Raw genomic sequence first — 18,890 nt, forward strand, 5'->3', positions numbered from 1 at the left:
GAAAATATGAAACTGGTTATTTCTCCAAAAACTATGTTACTATACACAAAATTATATAACATTTTTTTAACGTAACGACTTAAATTTATTCTTTAACCTTATAACACAAGCCTTCTGTAGTATTTTCACTCTTTTATACATCCAATCATGTGCTTTCACATACCCACTCTCTTACCTATACACACACACACACACACACACACACACACACATATATATATATATGTCGGGTTCGTTTGAATTTTCGATTTTTCGAATTCTCACTTCGTTCCGTTCCCTCCTCTTTGTCCGTTTTTACAGTTTACTACAATGATGCGAAACTCTCTCCCTTTGCTTTAACTTCCCCTCTCTCTCTCTTGCTCTCTCTACCTCACCCTTCTCTCTAGCCTGTGTCTTCCTCTATCTGTCTCTCTCTCTCTCTCCTACTCCTCCTCACTTTCGTCACTGCTAAACCTTTCCGCCATTTGCATTCAGGCCATAAGGTCATGTTTCCTCGCGCTCGCCAGTTACCCTCTCGTCCATGCCAGAACAAAGGCCTCCGTTCGTCTTTTTCGTTTGTTCTCTTGTTTATTTTTGATTTCTCGTATTGTAATTTAATTCTCGTTATGTATTTTCATGTACATGTATCTTTAATTTTGTATTTTTTGTGCAGTTCCTTGTTACGTCCCTTTTTGTGTTACATTTTTTCTTGCTCGTTTACCCCTCTACGAGTTTATTTTATTTTAATTCTCTCGTAGGAAGGCCTAGCTTGACCTTACGTGTTCTGTCTCTGCCTTCGAAACACGTGTCTGCTAGCGACAGCTGATGAAGGGGATTTTCCTTGTGTAGCATGTCCTGTACTTCGTTTTTCTGCTGCACATAATTGTTTTTCCCGTTTTCGCTTTCGTTTCGTCTTGTTCCACGTCTCTGTCCTTCTGTTGTAACAAAATGTCTTCTCCGTTTTCGTTCTGTTGATTTTTTTCGTCTTCTTGTGATGTTCTGTACGTATATATATATTTATATATGCATGTATATATACATGTAGATGTCGGTACGTACATATATGTTTGTATGTATGCATATATTTTATTTATTACACTATATATATATATATATATATATAAATGAGTGTATTTTTACCTTGTTAACAATTAACACGGAAAAAATATTCATATATATATATATATAGTTAATCCAAACATGAAAACACAACAACGCGAGGACGTGGAACAAATATAGTATTATTGGACGTTCAGGAAGGAAGGGAAGAAGGAGGGTTTAACGTTTCGAGCGTAGCTCTTCGTCGGAAACATAGGAGAAGGAAAGATCCAGAGGAAAAAAATCGCCAACGGTACACACGCGGTCACATTTTGAATGACATATACATATATATATATACATCTACATATATATATATGCATATATATATATATATGCATATATATATATATATATATATATATATATATATATACATGTATATATATATGTATCCTTAAATCCTTAAAAATGTTTTAGCCCGAAGGCCGCGGCCATGCTGGTGCACCACCGCTGAACGAGCTACACTAATATGTGAATCCACCTCTGATACATGGCACTTGGTCAATAAGGGAGTTCGATGCCGCTGCCCGCATCTGTGTCTCCTGTCGTGAGGTAGGTTCATCTGGGACCCCCGATAAGAAACCCACATCCACACCATGCAAGTCTCTCAGGCATTTAGGGAGGATGTTAAAGAGCTGTGGTCCTCTGAAACCCAACCTGTTGCAGTATCTGGACCTGTATTTTGATGGTGATGTTGGAATCTTTGGCACCATGCAGTGGCGCCCCGTTCTGCGGTTGGGGTAACTTTGAATGCCAAAGTTTGGGACAAGACCCTCCAGGATTTTCCAGATGTATATCACCCCATATCTCTCCCGCCTTCACTCTAGGGAGAAGAGGTTTAATACTTTCAGTCTTTCCCAGTAGCTGATATTTTGCATTGAGACGATCTTCTTTGTGTAGCTTCTCTGAATTGCTTCGAGTTCTGCTGTTAGTTTTATATTGTGTGGTGACCATAGTTGAGAGCAGTAGTCCAAGCGACTGAGGACGAAAGTTTTCCAGAGGACCATCAGTGTCTCCTCTCTTGTTCTGAAAGTTCGGGGAATCCATCCAGCTAGCCGTCTGCATTTTATCACCAGATTAGTAATATGCACTTGGAAAGATACATCATTGCTCATGTCAATGCCCAGGTCACGCACTGATTTTGACTCAGGGATTGCAATTCTTCCTGGGCCAGTGTATCCAGTCTGCATGTCGTTTACCTTTGTGTGCCGGTAGCGCAAGGCCTGGAACTTACCTGCATTAAACTGCATGTTTTTGTCCTCAGCCAACCTGTATATTGTATCCAACTCCTGTTGCAGATGTGCAATATTTCCAGGGTTTTGTATTGTGTGGGAGACTTTTGTGTCATCTGCATAGCTAGCAAGGGTGGCCATCTTAGCAACTAAGGGCATGTCTGAAAGGGCCACTATGAACAGCAGTGGCCCCAATACAGTGACCTGTGGAACACCGCTTGTTATTTGTGTTTCCTTGGAGGTGGCTCCATTGGTCAGAGCTGCCTGTCTTCTATCTTTTAGGAAGTTGCGGAGCCACTCTCCAAGTTTTCCGCCTATGCCGAGACCACGCAGTTTGTGACAAATGGTCGACTTCATCAAAGGCTTTTGCAAAGTCGAGATATATCACATCCATATTTGAGCCATTTAGTAGCTGTTTTAACACCCAGTCATAGTGTTGCAGAAGCTGTGTTAGACAGCTTCTACCTGGTCGAAATCCATGCTGGGTGTCAGTCAGCAAGTCATTTTCTTCAAGGAACATGATTAGTTTCTTGCGGACTATTCGTTCCATGACTTTGCTGATGTGTGAGGTCAGAGAGATGGCCTATAATTTTTAGCATCTGCTCTGTTACCTCCCTTATGGATAGGGCATATTACCCCCTCTTTCAATTTGACTGGGAGCTTACCACTTGCAAGAAAGCTCTGAAAAAGAAGCTGTAGCGGTTTTGCAAGGGCTTGTTTGCACGATTTGAGAAGGATCGCTGGAAATCCATCAGGTCCAGCAGCTGAGTTTGTGTCAATCTCATCTATGGCCAGTGTGATATCATCATCTTCAATGTTGATGTACTCAATTTTGGCATCTTTGGCCGCTGGTAAAGTGGCAAAGAATTCTTCTGGTTTGTTTACTTGCCTGTGTCCTAGAGGTGTAGTGAACACACTTTGGAACTGTTTGTTCAGTATTTCACTTATCCTCGTGGGATTTCCTGTGAGACAGCCATTTTTTTGGAAGAGAGGTCCTATTCTCTGGTGCACTGTGGCTGTCTCTTTGGCAAACGTAAAGAAAGCTTTAGGGTTTGACTTTATATTTTCTATTACCCAAGCTTCTTTATCTGCTCTCTCTTTTTCATGAGACTGATGCACTTTTCTCAATTTCCATTAGCATTCTCTCGAGCCGAGACTTCTCACCACTTTTGGTGTGCTTGCTCAGGCGGTTCGCAATCCTTGTCCGTCTTCTCATAAGAACCTTCCTTTCTCTAGGGATCCTGTTTTTGTTTTTGTGTGTGCTGGCCCTGCACACTGGGACATATTTTTCACATATGGCTTGTATTATGGACATGAAGTGTTTGTGTTTCATGTTAATGTCCGGTGTGGAGAGACATTTAGGCCAATCCTGTTTGAGGATCTCTTTCTCGATCAACTTCCAATTTGCTTTATGAAAGTTTAAGTTGGAGAGATTGTGGATGCTTCGTATAGGCTGTGTGTCTGCGGGGGCTTTTGGTCCATGCATAGACAGCTCTATTATGTTGCGATCCGAGATTGTTATCGGCATCACTTAAACATTATGGATAATATCCATATCGTTTGTGAAGCAGAGATCCAATATATTATCTGCCCTCGTTGATTGCAGCACTATTTGCTCCATGAAAGAGGCATTTGTGAGATGGAGCAGAGACTCCACCTGTGCCTGCTGATGGTGTGTCATCCCTGGGAGCATCTGCCCCCCAGGCCATTCCACATTGGGGAAGTTAAAGATACCCATGAAGAATACACCGTTGTGTTGTTCCAGGTTGGTGAGAACTTCTATTTTTGTTAGGCAATCATCACACATGCCTGAGTGATTTGGGGAATCTGGTGGGCGATATGTAGTACATATGACGATATTCAGTTGTCTTATGTGTACAATTTGAGTGTCACACACTGAGTTTGAATATGACAGCAAGACCCGGGGCGTGAGGTCATCTCGGATGTACATTGCAACTCCACCATGAATCCTCCCTTTTCTGTCTGAGCGTATGACTGCATATTGCGGTATGTGTATTTCTGCATCCCCTATATCGGGTCCAAGATGCGTTTCTGTGAGTGCCATGCATATAGCTTGATTGCATGCCACAAGGTCTCTCAGGAATGAGATTTTCCTTTTACAGTTGCCGCGCAGCAGCCCTCCTACGTTCAGTAGAAATATTTTTGTGGTGTGTGTGTTGGTGTCTGTGGTGGTAGTTCCAGCTTTGTGTTTGTAGCCAGGTCAGCTGCTGAAATATTTTTTGTGCCATGCACAAAAAAGATTGCTGTTCAGCTGCTGCCCTTTTCACATCTGGGTGAAACTGGCCATTTGTGGGGCTACCGCGCGCTACATCCGCATATCGTCTTTCAGGAGTGGTCAGTGTGCCATTTTTCCTTCTTTTATATTTTTCTTTATCTTTTTGTTCTTCCCGAGGGGGGGATTTTTGTCTTATGTCCATGCGGTTTTGGCAGGGCTTCTGATGTGCAAAACGACAGTTTGCACCTTCGACGCCATGCCAGCAGTCTCCCTTCAGGTAGAATTTGCAGATGTTTCTGCTTTTGCCCTTATAGTTCTTGCTGGGGTTCTTCTGTTTTTTCTGAACAGTGTTTGTTTTAGTTTTCTTGTTTTCCGTCAATTTTAGGGTGCTTTCCTTTTTTGCGGCCATCTTTGGTCTTCAGTTGTGTTGGGAGCTGGACATGTGCCATTGTTTCCCTTTGTTGTAGGGTTCTCGGTTGTGTCTTTTGTTGGGTCCTGGATGTTTTCTCCATCCTTTTGGTCTTGGTCTTCACTGGTGCAGTCACCTCCTAGGATGATGTCCAGAGTGTCCATGTGTGGCCTGATTAGAGCGTACGAACGGAGGAATTCTCGTTTCTTTCGCTCTATCTGGGCGGTGGTCCTCGTGAAATCATTGCTCTTTAGCGCCGCTGCAATGATATTGTTTGGCGAGTCGCCCTCGGAAATCTTCCAGGGCCGGACGAACAATTGCAACTCCCTCGCAGACCAGTTCCTTGATATTTTCGCCTGAGATACAGATACAGTGAGAGTGAAGTATAGGAACAGAGAGAGAAGGAAAGATAAGATGGTTGACCTGAGAGGGAGAGGAGAGAAGAGAAAAGCTCGTGGCAGATCAGACAGGGGGATGGATAAAGAGAGAGACAAGGGGATTGACCTGAGAGAAGAGAGAAAGAATGGCAGGTCATCAGGGGGAGAGTGAGCGGGATAGAAGTGTGATAGAGAGAAAGTAAAGGGACAGGGAGGAAAAGAGAGACAAGGAGATGGACCTTATGGGGAGCAGGGAGAAGAAAGGCAGAGAGAGGGCGAGATAGAGGTACCAGAGAGTGAATTAAAGAGACAGAGAGATGAAAAAGAGACAAGGGGTGAACCTTAGCGGGAGCAGGGAGAGGAAAGGTAGGAAGAAAAAGAGGAGAGGGAAAGAGGGGGCGGGATAGAGGTGAAAGAGAGTGTAGTAAAGGGACAGGGAGGGTGGGGTAGAGAAAGAAATAAGGGGATAGAAGGAGGAAAAGAGAGAAAGGGGTTTGACCTGAGAAAGACTGGAGAGAAGAGAAGCACAGAGAGGGAGAGAGTAACAGAGAGAGAGAGGGAGAGAGAGAGACAAAAAGAGAGAGGGCGGGATAGAATTACAAAAGAGAATTAGTGAAGTAGAGGAACAGAGGGAGGTGAGATGTGAGAAAGTTGATTTGAGAGAGGGCGGGGGAGATGCAGAGAGAGAAACGATGGCAGAGAGAGGGAGAGAGAGAGAGAGCGGAATAGAGGGTCTGATGGAGGGAGAGACAGATAAGGAGGAGAGAATTGTAAGAAAGAGATAGAAAGAGTAAGGCAGGTTACATAGATAGTCAGGATTGAGAGAAGAAAACACACTATCACGGACGAATTTATATACAAACAGACGCGCGTGTAAAAATAAAAATAACGTAAGTTTTTTTTAAAATCTATAATCGCGATTATATCAATGGATTATTAGGCGATCTGAGAACCGTAAGATCGTCGATTATTAACAATAATAAATAATTTTTTTTCTTACCTTCTGGTTGAGAGAACACTTACCTTCACTCTGTTTTAGAAGAAAGAAAGCTATAAAAGACAGACCTTCGATATTCCCGTATTCTTTACTTGCATTTTGTAAACAAAAGAACAGAATAGAGTTCCGATGTTCGTAGATGCAATATTGGTTTGTTTTTATGTTTTGATCCGCTTGCAAATTTAATATTTGATATCAGGAGGTAGCTTTTCAGAGGTTTTCAAAACACGTGCATATACTACACCAAAAGCGAAAATATTCTTCTCAAAATACAGTGTCTTGTCGTTGCTTCACAGACAAATTTCACTTCGATATCAGGAAGTTGCACACGTGGCTTTAACACATGTGCCCGGCTGTTCGCGAGGCATGTTTTAGTTGTATATACTACATCAAAAGCGAAAATATTCTTCTCAAATACAGTGTCTTGTCGTACTCTCACTTATATTTGCTTTACAGACAAAATTCACTTCTGATAACATCGATCTCTTGAAGGTTTTAAAAAATTTTAGGAGAGCTATATTACACTCGATTTGTTAGTTCGGCGCCATCTTGGTTTTTTAATTTTTTATATATATATATATATACATATATATATACATACATATATACATATATATATACATATATATATATACATACATACATATACATACATATATATTAATATATATATATATATACATATATATATACATATATATATATATACATACAAATATATACATATATATATATGTATATATATATACATATATATAATATACATATATATATATATATACATATATATATAGATATATACATATATATATACATATATATACATACATATATATACATACATATATATACATATACATATATATATAAATATATATATATATAAATTAAATTAGAGAGAAAACCACTATTAGGCAAATCAAACAGTGAAAGACAAACCAAAACATAAAAATAAATATAGATAATATAACATATAAAATAAATGAAATATAAAATTTAAAATTTAAATTATTTAAATTTAAAATTTAAAATCTATATTCATATTTATAAATTTTTATATTTTTATATTTTTTTAATTTTAAATTTATAAATTTTTATTTTTTTTAAACTATCAAAAAGTATTAAAAAGAGAATCCTTATTTTATGATTATATCCTTATCTTATATATACATATATATGTATATATATGTATGTATATATATGTATATATATGTATATATATATATATATATATATATATATATGTATCCTAATAATATTTGGGAGTATATTGAAACTTACAGGGAAAAATTAGATTTAGGATGAAATCAGATTTCACAGATAAAACCACTATTAGGCATATCAAACAGTGAAAGACATAAACCAAAACATATAAACAAATATAATTAATATAATATACAAAATAGATAAAATATAAAATTTTAAATTTATATTTGTATTTATAGATTTTTATATTTTTATATTTTTAAAATTTAAAATTTATAAATTTTTAAACTTTAAATTTTTTTTAATTAATTAATTTATAAATTTTTTTTAACTATCAAAAAGTATTAAAAAGTTTAATATTATATAATAAGTAAAACCACTACGTACGTTTCATAACCATAATTCAATTCGAATTACAATCAATTTAAATTCAATTAAAAATTCGAATTATAATTATAGTCAATCTTCAGGTTAATGATAATAGTTAAATAAATAAGCAAATAGATTTAAACAATATATTTTAAGAAATAAAATAATAATAATAATAATAATAATTTTTCTTATAAAAAACTCTATTATCAAATTAGAAACTTAAACCATTAGGATAATGTCATACAATCCAATTATTATGTTAAATATTAATTTTTAAGGTAAAAAAATAGACAGAAAAATGTATTTATCTATTAAGATATAATATGGCTTTAAAAAACATAAACTCACGAATATCCTAAACTCAGTTATACTCAATATCTAATTTCCAAATTATTTAACAAAATAATCACTATTCATATTTTTAAATTTAAGTTCAAATCTAATAATTATAAAATATTTAAGAATAATAACTAAATTATTATCAATAAATATAATAATTAAGATCTAAAATTTACTCTATCAATAAATATATAGACATAAAAGGAAAACTAAATAAATTAATTAGTCCATTATTACTTACGCAAATATTAAATATTAATGTAATATATTTATGAAATATACTAAAAAATTAAAGATGCAAAAAGCAAATTATAAACGTATAACCTATCTTAAAAGAACCGTATAACTATTCAATGTTCTATATATCTCGTTGGCTAAGTTATAACTTACAAATCACGTACAGTTATAATCTAATAATGAAATACATATCTTCAACAACTAAATAATTATACAATCAAATTAACAATCAGTAGTTATATAGTATCCAATATAATACAATATAACATAAATTATTAAAATAACTTTAATAAAAAGGTTTACTTAGCTTTCAAAAATCGTATCATTAACTAAACTTATAATAAACAGAGGGAAAATTCTTTTAACAATGGAAACTACGAATATATTTTATCAATGGAAAATGGCTATATTTAAGCTATGATAGAACAAAGTCACTATTAGAGATATCTATGAATATATAATATGGCTTAAAAAACATAATAAACTCACTAATATCCTTCATCCAGTTATAGTCCAAAATTAAATTACCAAATTATTTAACTGTTAGTTATTCATATTTTAGATTTAAGTACACATCTAATAATAAAATATTTAAAAAATAATAACTAAATTATTATCAACAAATCTAAAATTTACGCTATCAATAAATGTATAGACATATAAAGAAAAATAGGTACTACTAGCGAAGACTGGACCCGGTGCGCGCCAAAACGCAGTCGCGTGTCCGCGCTAGCTAGTCGTAAGTAGTCGATCCTACAACGACTTGCGCGTATGCAAATGAGTTAATTTTACAGAATAAAATAAAAGAATTTTTTTAAAGAAAGTAAATAAATTATTTCTTAGAACAATGTATATGATTTTTTACACAAATCAAATAAAATGTGTGTGATATATTATTTTAGTTTTCATATTCTTTAGTTTTTAACCATGTGTGTGTATGTGAGTATATATATGTGTGTGTATATGTGTGTATGTATGTGTGCGTGTGTATATGTGCGCATATGTGTGTATATATATGTATGTGTGTGTATATATGTATGTGTGTATGTGAGAAAGAGAGAAGAAACAAAATATCCTTAAGATGATAAGGAATGGAAAGTTGATATCGATTGATGGATTTGATAAGATGAAGATATTTTGGTAACAGTTCATTACACGTGTGTAAGAATGTCTGAGCGAGAGAGGAGAGCATATTATAGCATTCCATGAAGGGTTTTGTTTTTTTTTTTGGTTTGTTTTGATGTTTTCTTGTTTGTTTATTTACACTAAACCCTCACCCCTTGTCTTGATCATTAATTAGACCTACAACACAACTCATTTGCATACGTGCAAGGCGTTGTAGGATCGACTACTTACGACTAGCTAGCGCGGACACGCGACTGCGCACCGGGTCTAGTCTTCGCTAGTAGTACCGAAAAATAAATTAATTAATAAATCCAATACTACTTACATAAATATTAAATATTAATATAATATATTTATGAGATACATTAAAAAATTAGAGATAAAAATCAAATTATAAACCAGTAATCTAACTTTAAAAAACCGTATAACTATTAACGATCTATATATCTCTTTGGCTAAGTAATATCTTACAATAACGTACAGTTATAATCTAATTATTACATACATATCTTCAACAATTAAATCATTATAATAACAATCAGTATTTATATAGTATACAAAATAATACAATAAGACTTATTAAGATGCTTTAAAATCTTAAATAGAAAGAGATTACTTAGCTTTCAAAGGCCGTGTCATGAACTAAAATTTTAAAACGGAGAACGTCTTTTAAGCGTTTATAAGAATACTCGTGAAATTACGTTATTAACAGAAATAGAATAAATAGATGAAAAATTCTTTTAACAATGAAAACTACGAATATATTTTATCAATGAAAATTACGAATAAATATTGTCAAGTTTATCTATAAATATAAATAGAAAGAAGTCACTATTAGAGAAATAACCACTATATACTATCAGATTTATCATTAAAATATAACTACAATAAATTATACTCAATATTCAATAAATTAAATAATTAATTTAATTACCAATTACTGTGTATACTTTAAAAATCTTATAAGATTTAATTAATTTATATAAAAAATTACGTAGTAGTCAACTTAATATAAATAAAAAATAAAATTTATATGATTTAAGTATGGTTAATTAAATATAAAGTCAATTAAAAGTTAGCATAGTACAAATACTATTTATTTTTATATTAAAAAAGTTACAGTTAGAAAGAAAGAACACCAGTGTTATATATGTATATAAATATATATACATATATATACATACATTTATATATTTATATATGTATATATATATACATATATATATACATATATATATCTATACATATATATATACATATATATATATACATATATATATACATATATATATACTTATATATATACATATATATATATATACATATATATATACACATATATATATATATACACATATATATATATATATGCATATATACATATGCATATATATATGCTTATATATGTATATATATACTAGCATTATGACACGTCGTTGCCGGGTCATAGTGCTAGTGCATATATATATGTGTATATATATGTGTACTTATTACATGTACATCTATATATATACATCTACACATAAAATACAAAATACAAAGTTATATATTGATATCACTAGTGATAACAATACTCAAAATATATAACACACTGGAATTGTTAGCCCGTCTCTTGTAATTTCGATCAATTGTATCTTGTCCTCCCTCTTGTATAGAAGTGCAGCTACAATCCAGCCTACCTCTACTTCTGGGGGGGGGGGCATTAAAAATTTTTTCCGGGACGTCCTACGTCCCAGATATAAAGGTAAAAATAAAATATTTCCACTTTGCAAGTTCGAGTCCAGTACTCCCTTGCACGCTCCGTTGACTCGAAACTTGCTTCTATTGTGGCGAATTTACCGCCTCTGATTAGATATTTTTCATAGTCGCACCAAGACACTTTTCGAAGGTGCTTTCCTCCATGTGTTCAAATCTTTTTTCTCTACATTGTATACTTTATAGACAATAGTCTTTTCTTTAATTTAATTTTTTATTATCCATCTGGACTATTCCATTTCTGCACGCTAATTTTATTTTTAATTTATTCCCATTCATGTGAAACCACTTATTCAAGTTCATGTCATTGATGCAATTTTATACCAATTGCTATTTTTACTTTTGTTATGTTACGATTATATTATACTTTAGTTTGATTTTAATTATTACTTACTAGATACAATTCAATTGTTATTATTATTTTTATTGTTAAAGTGAAAGTATCTGACATAAAATAGAGAAATGTTTTTGTTTCACTTTTAACACGTAATACTGAAATAGTGGAGAAGGTATGATATTGCTATGGGGTCGCCCTAGGCAAGAAGTTGAACATTTTTTTTGCCCATGAAACTACATGGACCATAAGTAAGGCATGTGTAAAATTTAAATGAAATAGGTTGTGTAGTTCTCAAGTTTTATGGAATCGTAGTGAAGAAGATATGATATTGCTGTGGGCTCGCCCTAGGCAAAAAGTTGAACATATTTTTTGCCCATGAAACTACATGGACCCTAAGTAAAGCATGTGTAAAATTTGAATGAAATTGGTTGTGTAGTTCTCAAGTTTTAGGGAAACACACAGACAGACAGACAGACACACATTTTCAGTTTTATATATATAAAGATATACATATATAAATATATATATGTGTATGTATATATATATATGTATATATTTCATAGCAGAATCACTACCGGAACTAGAAAAGAAATTTCGGGTGTGGAAGCAAGGGTTAGAATCAAAGGGCCTTAGAGTAAATGTAGCAAAGACCAAAGTTATAGTAAGCAGAAAGGCGAACTCAGCACACACTCCCTCGGGCAGGTGGCCCTGCTCGATCTGTAGGAAAAGTGTAGGTAGAAACTCCATAAGATGTACCCAGTGTAAGCTATGGACGCATAAGAGTTGCAGCAACATCAAAGGGAAATTAACTGATAAGATAGCTTTCATGTGCGGCAGATGCACAGGGACAATAGACACCACAGACACTCAGAAAACAGATTCCATCACACTCCAGGGGGAGAAACTAGAAGTAGTTGATTGTTTCCGCTACCTGGTTGACCAAGTTAGTAATGGAGGTGGATGCTCAGAGAGTGTCACCACTAGAATACGAATAGCCTGGGCAAAGTTTAGAAAGCTCCTACCCTTACTGGCTACAAAGGATCTCTCGCTCAGAGTGAAAGGTAGATTGTATGATCATGTGTGCGAACTGCCATGCTTCACGGTAGTGAAACATGGGCTGTGACTGCAGAGGACTTGCGTAGACTTGAAAGAAATGAAGCTAACATGATCCGCTGGATGTGTAATGTCAGTGTGCGCGCACGACAGAGTGTAAGCACCCTGAGAGAAATGCTGGACATAAGAAGCATCAGATGTGGTGTGCAAGAGCGACGCTTGCGATGGTATGGTCATGTACTGCGGATGGATGAGGAGAGATGTGTGAAGAAGTGCCGCTCCCAAATAGTTGAAGGTATCAGGGGGAGAGGTAGACCCAGGAAGACATGGGATGAGATAGTCAAGCATGACCTCCGAGCGTTGGGCCTCACAGAGGCAATGGCGAAGGACCGAGATCTCTGGAGATATGCTGTGACTGCGAAGACCCGGGATGCTTCCTGCCCCAGTTCCGCATAGCCCCTGCCCATTCAAAGTACCTTGGATTTCAGAACAACCCGCTGTGCTTGAGGAGACCTGTTGAGTCAAGTACATGAACATCGAAATAAATATCAATGGAAATAGTAGTTGTGATATCTGTGCCGGTGGCACATATAAAGCACCATCCGAACGTGGCCGATGCCAGCACCACCTCGACTGGCTTCTGTGCCAGTGACACGTAAAAAGCAGCATCCGAACGTGGCCGATGCCAGCGCCGCCTTGACTGGTTTCCGTGCCGGTGGCACGTTAAAAGCACCAACCGATCGTGGCCGCTGCCAAACTTCCCTGGCACCTGTGCCGGTGGCACGTAAAAAGCACCCACTACAATCGCGAAGTGGTTAGTGTTAGGAAAAGCATCCAGCTGTAGAAACACTGCCAGATCAGACTGGAGCCTGGTGCAGCCTCCTGGCTTTCCAAAGCCCGGTCGAACCGTCCAACCTGTGCTAGCGCAGAAAACGGACGTTAAACGATGATGATGATGATTATATATATATATATATATAATATATATATATATATATAATATATATATTATATGCATATATATAATAAATGTTGTGTCTGAGGAGAGTCATTTTCTTTTTGTGCCTCACCGGTAAAATCTCCACTTAATTTATCTCTATAAGTACACGCCTCGAAGAAAGCCAACACAAATTTCTAAAAAAATTCCGTTATTACCACATCGGACCCGATTTCAGAGTTAATTCATAAGAACCTTCTCTTAATCGGTGATAAATGCGGCAAAGAAATAAATGAAATACTTATACCCATGGAAGAAGCAAACACTAAGTCATGAGCACAATTAAATACCCCAAATATATCCAAAATAGAAATTCTCCCGCACACCGCGAGACACGTGCGATTCAAACTGAAAACTTTTAATGAGTGAGAGAGTCCGGAAGTGAACACTATTAAATTTAAGTATTTCATTTATTCCTTTACCGCATTTATCACTGATGAAGAGAAGGTTCTTATGAATTAACTCTGAAATCGGGTCCGATATGGTAATAATGGATTTTCTAAAGAAATTTCTGTTGGCTTTCGTCGAGACACGTACTTATAGTGATAAATTATATGGTAATTGAAGAAGTATCTATTTTCGGCACATTTGGCATTAGAAATTTTTTTCTTTTGCCCTTGTTTATAAGTTATATATATATATATACATATATATATATATAAATACATATATATTTACATATATATATCATGCATATATATATTATATATATATATATATATATATATTATATATATATTATATATATAATTCAAAAAGCAATAAAGATTCAAGTTAATTTAAATGAATTTACTTGAATATGGTACCTAACTTAGATGCACCAAAAAAAACTATACTGTTTTAACAATACAGTAATGTGGGGTGATTATAAGCGAGAAAGAAGCAACAGAATGGATAGGTTTTTAGTACAATCGTTTCATACAAGGACAGGCTTTATTAAAAGTTGTAAAAATTACAGCATAAAACGTGTCCCGTACTCATCAGCTAAAATACATGTGAGTTCTCTAGACATCCTAGTGGTTGAGGCTATACTCATGAAGTAATGTAGATAATTAAGTAACATAAACAGATTTCCAAAGTTCATTAAAGTTCTTTAAAGATGATGTACAGTCTTATCACAGAATTTTAAAAAAGTTCTAATAGCATCACAGAGAAGGTGACCTAATCCATAGAGCACATATGAATTTCCAGAGATATGATGAGGGATTACATACTCACAGAAGACAAATTTATCCATTGTTAATCACAACGAGGTGGGTCTCAATTCCTGCTTATTAGCATTACAGAGAGGGTGAATTAATCCTTTGTATAGATGCACAATTTCCAATGGTGTAGATGTAAGTTTCCAGAGAAATGAAGAGGAATTTCATATTCACAGGCGATAATTTATCAATGGTTGAACACAATGAGGTAGGTATCAATTCTTGTTATATGATTAGGTATTTGCCACATTAATCACATTACTGCTATTTACAAGAGGCTGTAGCTATTTAACTTTTAAAGGCTGAAGGGCTTTCTAGAGAGGCCAAGAATAGAAAGGGAAGGGAATAGAAGAAAAGAGAGAAAATAAAGGAAGAGGGAGCAAAAAAAGGGGGGGAAGGGGACTAAAAGAGAAGAGAAAAGGAAAAAGAGAATAAGAAGAAGAAACAGAAAAAAGAGAAAAGAGAAAGAAGGGAAAAAATAAAAATAAAAAAGAGGGTTCTAGTTATACAGAAGAATTAGTAGACGGCAAGTCTGGTTTTAATTTACAGGCATCTAGGAACTAGAGGAGAATATTATTCTATGGCCAGTAAAACAGCTAATTTATTGCTGTTGAAATCAGCTATGAATTTAAAGAGAATCTAAAGAGATAACACAGTCAGGGGTTTAGGGGTCAGATGCTAAAATCAAAAGAAAATACATTAGGAAAATCTAAGAATAATCTTATCAAAAAGTCAATAAAACTTACTTATTTAATTTATTCATTTTATTGTCTTAAGGAGTTGCCGTTATTATTCATACATTGACGGACTACAGGTCAAATCTTAGAAGATCATTTACAAGGTGTTAGGGGATTGTCTATCATAATGAAGATAATCATATTATCACCGAGGGGGTAGCCTTATTTATTTAATTTTGAAATAGAATTATGGGGCTATAGTATCTCATTATATTTTATTAGAGTTATGCTACTTAAATTAGATTAAGTTAGGAATTATATATATGTAGGTCCCGGGTTGAGTCGGGGTTAAGCACAGTAAATAAGGTACTCAATACATAGCAGAGTAAATTAATTTATTTTATAGAAGGAGCTTCTACAGGACTAGAACTGTTTCATTCAAAAGAAATCATCAGGAAGCTAGTAGACAAGAGTTGTTTTGGCATTTATACATTTAGGCAGGTTTAAATGGGTGGTGGTGGGGGACTTTTTTGGGGGTAGGCATGGCACAAAACTGTCATTATTAGGGGAGTGGTCAAAGGAATCGGTGGTAAAGTAGATAAAAGAATAAATAAAAGAATAAAAAAATAAAAAAAAAAAAAATATAAATAGAAAAATAGAGTTTTAGGTAAGTGGGGAGACTCTCACTTGTACATCTACATATATATATATACACATATACACATACACACACCCGCATATTCACATATATCTATACATATACATACATACCCACATATACATGCATATATATATACATACGTACACATACATATACATATATATATATACATATATATACATATATATACACATACCCATGTACGTACACACAGATACACATATACATACATATACATACATATATGTATACCCACTCGCACATATATATACAAATGCATATACATGCACACACATACACACACATTTTTATTCTCTTATTTTAATTTTATTATTACTACTTTTGTTTATATCTTTATTTTTATCTTGACCGGTCAGCCTGTCTCAAGGGATATCTAAAGATTCCGTTTATCTATCTACTTACTGATACGAACGCAAGCACTCACTCACGCCCACACACTCACACGTACACACACGCGCACGAGTTATATTCATACACGCCTACATCTACATACATTCACGTATATTCATATACACGCATACACATACATACCTCAACACACCCACAGAAGACTAGTCCATACATATACACTAATTAATATATATACACATATACATATACACATACATACACATACATACATATACATACACATATATATATATATATACAATATATTCATAACATATACATACACATATACATTCATACATATATACACATACACACATACACACACACACACATATATATATATATATATATATATATATATATATATATATATATATATATATATATATAAATCCTTAAATCCTAAAAATGTTTTAGCCCGAAGGCCGCGGCCATGCTGGGGCACCACCGCTGAATGAGCTACACTAGTTTGTGAATCCACCTCTGATACGTGGCACTGATCAACAAGGGAGTTCGATGCTGCTGCCCGCATCCGTGTCTCCTGTCGTGAGGTAGGTTCATCTGGGACTCCCAACAAGAAGAGATCCAGTTTAGTTTTAAAGAAACCCACATCCACACCATGCAAGTCTCTCAGGCATTTAGGGAGGATGTTAAAGAGCTGTGGTCCTCTGAAACCCAAGCTGTTGCAGTATCTGGACCTGTATTTGATGGTGATGTTGGAATCCTTGGCACCACGCAGCGGCGCCCCGTTCTGCGGGTGGAGTAACTTTGAATGCCAAAGTTTGGGACAAGACCCTCCAGGATTTTCCAGATGTATATCACTGCATATCTCTCCCGCCTCCGCTCCAGGGAGAAGAGGTTTAATACCTTCAGTCTTTCCCAGTAGCTGACATTTGCATTGAGACGATTTTCTTTGTGTAGCTTCTCTGAGTTGCTTCGAGTTCTGCTGTTTGTTTTATATTGTGTGGTGACCAAAGTTGGGAGCAGTAGTCCAAGCGGCTGAGGACAAATGTTTTCCATAGGACCATCAGTGTCTCCTTCTCTCTTGTTCTGAAAGTTCGGAGAATCCATCCAGCTAGCCGTCTGCATTTTATTACCAGATTAGCAATATGCATTTGGAAAGATGCATCATTGCTCATGTCAATGCCCAGGTCACGCACTGATTTTGACTCAGGGATTGCAATTCTTCCTGGGCCAGTGTATCCAGTCTTCACGTCATTTACCTTTGTGTGCCAGTAGCGCAGGGCCTGGAACTTACCTGCATTAAACTGCATGTTTTTGTCCTCAGCCCACCTGTATATTGTGTCCAGCTCATGTTGCAGATGCACAATATTTTCAGGGTTTTGTATTGCGTGGGAGACTTTTGTGTCATCTGCATAGCTAGCAAGGGTGGTCATCGTAGCAACTGAAGGCATGTCTGAAAGGGCCACTATGAACATCAGTGGCCCCAAGACAGTGCCCTGTGGGACACCGCTTGTTATTTGCGTTTCCCTGGAGATGGCTCCATTGCTCACAACTGCCTGTTTCTGTCTTTTAGGAAGTTGTGCAGCCACTCTCCAAGTTTCCCGCCTATGCCGAGACCACGCAGTTTGTGACAGATCATACCATGGTCGACTTTATCAAAGCTTTTGCAAAGTCAAGATATATTACATCCACATTTGAGCCATTTAGTAGCTGTTTCAACACCCAGTCATAGTGTTGCAGGAGCTGTGTTAGGCAGCCTCTACCTGGCCGAAATCCATGCTGGGTGTCAGACAGTAAGTCCATTTTCTTCAAGGAACATGATTAGGTTCTTACGGACTATTCGTTCCATGACTTTGCTGATGTGTGAGGTCAGAGAGATAGGCCTATAATTTTAGCATCTGCTCTGCTACCTCCCTTATGGATAGGGCATATTACCCCCTCTTTCAGTTTGACTGGGAGCTTACCACTTGCAAGAAAGCTCTGAAAAAGAAGCTGTAGTAGCGATTTTGCAAGGGCTCGTTTGCATGATTTGAGAAGGATCGCTGGGAATCCATCAGGTCCAGCAGCTGAGTTTGTGTCAATCTCATCAATGGCTAGTGTGATATCATCTTCTTCGATGTTGATGTACTCAATTTGTGTCTCTTTGGCCGCTGGTAAAGTGGCAAAGAATTCTTCTGGGTTGTTGTTTACTTGCCTGTGTCCTAGAGGTGTAGTGAACAC

At 35.5% G+C, this 18,890-nt stretch overlaps 1 long non-coding RNA gene across 1 annotated transcript; it reads right to left on the minus strand.

Moving 5' to 3' along the window:
- Positions 1-16: 16 nt before the first annotated feature.
- On the minus strand, positions 17-17,070 carry LOC118763246. The gene is made up of 2 exons (XR_004998996.1): positions 17,038-17,070; positions 17-175 (listed from the first exon to the last, which is right to left on the minus strand). It is a non-coding gene; the product is annotated as an uncharacterized LOC118763246 (long non-coding RNA).
- Positions 17,071-18,890: the final 1,820 nt, after the last annotated feature.

Source organism: Octopus sinensis, linkage group LG4 (assembly GCF_006345805.1).
Source record: "Octopus sinensis linkage group LG4, ASM634580v1, whole genome shotgun sequence".
NCBI classification, from domain to species: Eukaryota; Metazoa; Mollusca; class Cephalopoda; order Octopoda; family Octopodidae; genus Octopus; species Octopus sinensis.